The sequence below is a fragment of the Sinocyclocheilus anshuiensis genome, unplaced genomic scaffold, assembly GCF_001515605.1.
Source record: "Sinocyclocheilus anshuiensis isolate Anshui unplaced genomic scaffold, SAMN03320099.WGS_v1.1 scaffold99, whole genome shotgun sequence".
In the NCBI taxonomy this organism is placed as follows: Eukaryota; Metazoa; Chordata; class Actinopteri; order Cypriniformes; family Cyprinidae; genus Sinocyclocheilus; species Sinocyclocheilus anshuiensis.
The window spans coordinates 821,894-829,517 of NW_015552547.1; the positions used below are offsets into that span (position 1 = coordinate 821,894).

The window sequence follows — 7,624 nt, forward strand, 5'->3', positions numbered from 1 at the left end:
CTGTAACCCCCTTTGTAATAGTTAACATTTTCATAAGTAACTGTAATTTAATTACACTTTTTTTTCAGTAACTCTAACAGATTAGTTACACTTATTTTGGGTAACACTTTATTTTAAGGTGTCCTTGTTACACGTTACATGTAATTACTATAGTATTAGCACAAAATTTAGCATAATTACATGCAATAATCCTAAACCAAACCCTAATCCTAAACCTAACCCTATAGTAAATACATGTTGTTAATTAATATTATTCAGTACTTAAATGTATAATTACACCGTAACAATTTTAATTTACCTTAAAATAAAGTGTAACCTAATATTATATAATATAATACTTAGTAATAATTAAATTATAAATAATAGCACTAATATAATAACATAATATTAGCACTGAGTATTAAATCTAAAGTACTAGTATTTAATATGGTTAAAAAAAATTTTATGTTGCATTTTATTTTGCAGCTGAATGTTTTTTTTTTCTGTGTAGCTCTTTGTGGGATCTGCCACTCTGAATATCTTTTTTAAAATGCCATCAACACAGAAAAGTGGCTAAGTTTTAGCACACTTCCTGATCTTTTCACTTAGACCTTATAAGTTTGAGGGGCACATTTCAACCTGGATTGTATTGTGATCCAGTCACAAAGTAATGCAGGCTTGCAAAGAGGTTGTTAATTTGGAATGAAGGCGGTAAAACCATATTTATTATATTATATTATATTATATTTTTTATTTAATTATATATCTTTATATTTAAATATATAAAGAGATGCACATCTAGATAGACTTTAAAGTCACATGATATTGACTGTATGACAGATTAAATCAGCATCAATGTTCCTGAAGTGTTGCGTCAGGTGAGATTAACAGACATTAATGACCACCGATCACCAATCACAAAAGCCCACTCAGCATTTAACAAGGTCATCCGCATCCCCCCAGCACAACACTGCACCAAAACATACACACATACACACACACACATAGCCTGAGCAATGAGTTCATTTGTCTTTTTTAAATAGTGAATGAGATTTTAATCAGGAAACTTGAAGCAAACTGTAATGATGCAAAGTGTCCTAATCAGAGACTGAATACACACACACACACACACACACACACACACACATACATTCTTCCCCCGGACACAGTGTGTGTGTGTGTGTGTGTGTGTGTGTGTGTGTGTGTGTGTGTGTGTTAGGTGACAGGAGGACAACTAGCAATTGATAACAGATATTTGTATGCGTTGCGATGTTTGCAGATCGTTGGAGCACTTCATTGTTACTGGGTGATTCATTCGTCCGCACAGTCTGCCTCTTATTAACACCCTCTGATTCATCAATAACACTCTCCTGTCCTGCTCCCTGCTCTCCATTCATCTCTTTTCCAACACTCTCCTACCCAGAACCGTTGCCACACTCTCCCTCTGTCTCCTGTCTCAAGAGCCTAGCATCTCTTCTTATTGTGTGAGCCTGTCCTCTTGTTCATCCTCTCCTGTGTTTTCTCTCTCCGCTTTCTTTCTTTAAGTCTAAAGTTGTAATGATGTCGGCTGGGTAGGGCCGTTTGTCTCATGTTGACAGTGGCACGGACAGTCATTGTGAGTGTATAATGGGGAAGTTGCCTGCACTGTTTCTGGGCTATTGTCCTGCTGTTATGGGGCATCTGTAGACTACTGCCTTCAAGCTCATTAAACTGTGTTTGTATGTGGATATAATTCTTTCTCCTTGGCTGTTAGTAGCCCAGGTGACAACATGTATTCACCTTCTGTCTTTCTCTTTTCTGTACTCAGTTGTGTGCTCGCAGATTAACAGCTTTACTATAATGAAGTGTTTTGTTTAACTGTGTTTGGCTAAAGAAGTACTTAAGGCCTGTTCACACCAAGAACTGTAGGATAACTATAACGATAACTATATTAACATCCACACAACGCAGTACAACAATGCTCTGTTTAAGTGCGTGCTGCTGTTTTGTCGTCTGTAGCTTTAAATGTGATTGTTTTTAACATTCATCAGCTCTGAAAGTGATTCCAAGGATATCGTTCCTCTGTACCAATATTGTTGTAATGTGGACTGTAATGATTTTGAAAAACCATATCTTCATCTTTAATGTTATAGTTATCATCCTTAGTGTGAACGGGTCTTTGGTCATCATATTTTTACCTGATTTATATGAATAATACAGTGACTTCTGTGAATTTACAAGCGTCACACATCTAAAATCTCCTATGAGGTATGTGATAGAAGAATATTAGATGACAGTCCTTCATAAAAGGACTCTAATATGCCATAATGTATAGCCTATAGTGTACGTTTATGGGATTTGGTGGTGTTTTATTGAATAGTGCTGTTAAATCTGTTATTGGAGCATGTATAAATGTTAATGCTGGCCTGAAACTCTACAGCATCCATCATAAGCTCTGCTGTTTGATAGATAGTGTTTCCTCTTCCTCTTTATTTCTTTCTGTCACTGTTTTCTCCATCCCAGGATAGTGGTAGGTCACTGCCTCACACTTTGTTTTATATTGATTGAGAGCTAGATGTTTTTTTATCAGGCACATGTAAATTATACTGGGGAATCAGAGTCTGGGTGACCTCCTATCTTTGGAGAGCTTCTCATAAAAATGTGTGTGTGTTGTAGTTGTTTAAATGTGTGTCGTGGTTATTTGTTGTTGTAAATTTAGCTTACTACAAATCAAATTAGGCTGCAAGAAAGAGCCTCTGAAATGTAATCTTTAAAGAAGTTAAATCTGTAGGCTGGTGTGCTTATTTGACATCTATCCATTATATCCATAAGTTTCTGTCTATAAAAATGTCCTTTTCTTATTAGACAATTGTGGTTTTAAAAGGATAGTCCACCCAAAAATTCTGTCATCATTTACTCGCCCTTGTGTTGTTCCTTGTACTTTGAAAAATGTTTAAACTGTTTAACTTGTACAGTGAGTGTCAACAAGGTACAAAAATCATTGCACTCCAATCACTGACTTTCATTATGTATAGAACAAAGAGAGAGAGTTCTCATCATATCTTTCAGTATTTTATGTACTGCTGAAGAAATTTTCATTTTTGGGTGAAATATCCCTTTTGCATACTAATAAATTATTTTTGGACATAGATCAGCAAGCTAGACACTTACACACTGGTCAACGGCAGCAACCAAGAACCTCATCAATTAAAAAATGACAAATGCTGGAAATATTACAATGTGCAACCACTAAAGTCAGCATAGCAGCTTTGCACCATATGGTGAGTATAATTTCTTTATACTGTACATCACAATTTTTTGAATTTATTGAAAATAGGGATCAAGCAAAATATTTTAGATCAATTATTAAAGGCAAGTTTTGTTTTTGACACTATTATTGATTGAGCAGTTCAATTTTGCACACAAATATCACTGCCAATTATATTAGCAGATTCAATTGATGAATTTATGTTTTGATAAATTTATGCTTGACAGCCAATGTACCTGGTGATCAGGGCTGGATTGGTAATCGGGCATACCGGGCATTTTCCCGGTGGGCCGACGCACTTAAGGGGCAGACAGAATGTTTTTTTTTTTTTTTGCCAAGGACCATCACGCAGGGACAGCAAGCAGCCAGTGGCCCATTGGTTTGTCTCCTATATTACAGGAGGACAACTAGCAATTGATAACAGATATTTGTATGCGTTGCGATGTTTGCAGATCGTTGGAGCACTTCATTGTTACTGGGTGATTCATTCGTCCGCACAGTCTGCCTCTTATTAACACCCTCTGATTCATCAATAACACTCTCCTGTCCTGCTCTCCTCTTTTAATTCATCTCTTTTCCAACACTCTCCTACCCAGAACCGTTGCCACACTCTCCCTCTGTCTCATTATCTTAGAGCCTAGCATCTCTTCTTATTGTGTGAGCCTGTCCTCTTGTTCATCCTCTCCTGTGTTTTCTCTCTCCGCTTTCTTTCTTTAAGTCTAAAGTTGTAATGATGTCGGCTGGGTAGGGCCGTTTGTCTCATGTTGACAGTGGCACGGACAGTCATTGTGAGTGTATAATGGGGAAGTTGCCTGCACTGTTTCTGGGCTATTGTCCTGCTGTTATGGGGCATCTGTAGACTACTGCCTTCAAGCTCATTAAACTGTGTTTGTATGTGGATATAATTCTTTCTCCTTGGCTGTTAGTAGCCCAGGTGACAACATGTATTCACCTTCTGTCTTTCTCTTTTCTGTACTCAGTTGTGTGCTCGCAGATTAACAGCTTTACTATAATGAAGTGTTTTGTTTAACTGTGTTTGGCTAAAGAAGTACTTAAGGCCTGTTCACACCAAGAACTGTAGGATAACTATAACGATAACTATATTAACATCCACACAACGCAGTACAACAATGCTCTGTTTAAGTGCGTGCTGCTGTTTTGTCGTCTGTGGCTTTAAATGTGATTGTTTTTAACATTCATCAGCTCTGAAAGTGATTCCAAGGATATCGTTCCTCTGTACCAATATTGTTGTAATGTGGACTGTAATGATTTTGAAAAACCATATCTTCATCTTTAATGTTATAGTTATCATCCTTAGTGTGAACGGGTCTTTGGTCATCATATTTTTACCTGATTTATATGAATAATACAGTGACTTCTGTGAATTTACAAGCGTCACACATCTAAAATCTCCTATGAGGTATGTGATAGAAGAATATTAGATGACAGTCCTTCATAAAAGGACTCTAATATGCCATAATGTATAGCCTATAGTGTACGTTTATGGGATTTGGTGGTGTTTTATTGAATAGTGCTGTTAAATCTGTTATTGGAGCATGTATAAATGTTAATGCTGGCCTGAAACTCTACAGCATCCATCATAAGCTCTGCTGTTTGATAGATAGTGTTTCCTCTTCCTCTTTATTTCTTTCTGTCACTGTTTTCTCCATCCCAGGATAGTGGTAGGTCACTGCCTCACACTTTGTTTTATATTGATTGAGAGCTAGATGTTTTTTTATCAGGCACATGTAAATTATACTGGGGAATCAGAGTCTGGGTGACCTCCTATCTTTGGAGAGCTTCTCATAAAAATGTGTGTGTGTTGTAGTTGTTTAAATGTGTGTCGTGGTTATTTGTTGTTGTAAATTTAGCTTACTACAAATCAAATTAGGTTGCAAGAAAGAGCCTCTGAAATGTAATCTTTAAAGAAGTTAAATCTGTAGGCTGGTGTGCTTATTTGACATCTATCCATTATATCCATAAGTTTCTGTCTATAAAAATGTCCTTTTCTTATTAGACAATTGTGGTTTTAAAAGGATAGTCCACCCAAAAATTCTGTCATCATTTACTCGCCCTTGTGTTGTTCCTTGTACTTTGAAAAATGTTTAAACTGTTTAACTTGTACAGTGAGTGTCAACAAGGTACAAAAATCATTGCACTCCAATCACTGACTTTCATTATGTATAGAACAAAGAGAGAGTGATAGTTCTCATTATATCTTATAGTATTTCATGTTCTGCAGAAGAAAGAAAGTCATAAAGGTTTGGAACTAAATGAGAGTAAATGAAATTATTTTTGGACATAGATTAGCTAGCTAGACACTTACAAACTGGTCAACGACAGCAACCAAGAGCCTAATCAATTAAAAAGTGACAAATGCTGGAAATATTACAATGTGCAACCACTAAAGTCAGCATAGCAGCTTTGCACCATATGGTGAGTATAATTTCTTTATACTGTACATCACAATTTTTTGAATTTATTGAAAATAGGGATCAAGCAAAATATTTTAGATCAATTATTAAAGGCAAGTTTTGTTTTTGACACTATTATTGATTGAGCAGTTCAATTTTGCACACAAATATCACTGCCAATTATATTAGCAGATTCAATTGATGAATTTATGTTTTGATAAATTTATGCTTGACAGCCAATGTACCTGGTGATCAGGGCTGGATTGGTAATCGGGCATACCGGGCATTTTCCCGGTGGGCCGACGCACTTAAGGGGCCGACAAAATGCCCACAGCCTCTTCTTCCTTGCTGCTCTCTTTCTTCTTCTTACTAGCAGGGCTAGTGCTATCGCTCGCTTCTTAGCACGGGACAGATACATATTTTGCTGCTGACCGAAAAGTTGGAACAACAAATGACTAGACCTATAGAACTCCCGCTAAAAGTTTTGAAAACTCCGCCTACTTGGCTCTGGCCAGTTTAGCGCAAATCGCTTTGTATCTGAAGGGCTGCGCTGAACCCAGCGGCCAGCGCAGCGCTTTCCGCGTCCTGTGTGAAAGGCCTTTTCTCGTCGGCGTTTCCCACGTTTTCACAGCAGATTCCACAGCAGACCTATCCCAGTGTGTGTGCGCGCCATGAGTGTAGAATACGTAAACCGTAGACTGTATAAAAACAGACGTAAACACTTTTTAATAAAACGTAAATTCGTCCCCCGCGCTTTTTTGGCCAAATCAAGTCAAGTGTGTTCATAGAGGTTTCCATGGGCCAATGCGAATAAATCTAGATTTAGATTAAAAAAGACACGATATTGTCATGACGTTTTATTCTTATCCAAAACAACTAGATGTGATATGAGTGTGATGTATACATACTACCAGTCAAAAGTTTTTGAACAGTAATATTTTTAATGTTTCTTTTTTTTTTAAAGTCGCTTCTCACCAAGCCTGCATTTATTTGATCCAAAATACAGCAAAGGCAGTAATATTGTAAAATGTTTTTACTATTTAAAATAACTGATTTCTATTTAAATATATATTAAAATGTAATTTATTTCTGTGATCAAAGCTGAATTTTCAGCATCATTACTCCAGTCTTCAGTGTCACATGATCTGATTTTTGGCATAAAAGAAAATCGATAAATTTGACCAATACAACGTTTTTTTTTTTTTGGCTATTGCTAAAAATATACCCAAGTGACTTAAGACTGGTTTTGTGGTCCAGGGTCACATATAATAAATGGTGGTGGGACGCCTGGACCAAAAAATGCCTAGGCCGATTTTTTGTCCCAGTCCAGCCCTGCTGGTGATGTAGTTTTTTGTCAGTTAATCTAGAATTCAATTGCAAAACGGTGAGTTTACCGTTTACCAGTTGCAGGTTGATAGTATAATATAGCCTACTACAAAACACATGAATAACATTCTGATGCAAATGTTTCTATTTTCCATGTAAGGGAGGGTCAAGATTATGGTGGTTCTTATAGTTGTTATGAGAGTGGGTTGAATGTATGCCTTGAGATCTCTGTCTGGTTAAAAGCATTATTGTGCTGGCGATAACCACATAATCCATGCAGCCAATGAGAGATGTGAATTCCTGTAGCTCTGAGACAGCCTCTCATGTACCACAAGCTTTATATATATTCCTGTGGGTACAATCGAAACAGTCTTTTAATACTGGAACAGCCCCTCTGGCTGAATTATGTTGGCATTTGTGTCAGTTTTTTATGTTTTTAGAAGCAGTAGATATGCAGAGATTAACAACACAGAGGAGTGATCTGAATGGCTGAGGTGGGAGCATTAAAGGCCTATGTGGAGTTTAGGGGGGCTGGGGGGGGGCTAAATTAATTTCTATTATATTTAAGCCCCATCCTCGCGAGCCGTGACTCATCATGATCCCCTGAAATGCTTAGAAACACGCAGCGTTACTCTATGTGTTGACGTCATTTTAACTG

The 7,624-nt window shown here is 37.1% G+C and overlaps 1 protein-coding gene across 1 annotated transcript in view; it reads left to right on the forward strand.

Moving 5' to 3' along the window:
• LOC107664286 (fibroblast growth factor 11-like) overlaps positions 1-7,624 on the forward strand; it is a 74,184-nt gene that overhangs the window by 7,139 nt on the left and 59,421 nt on the right. The gene's annotated exons all lie outside the window — the stretch shown is intronic.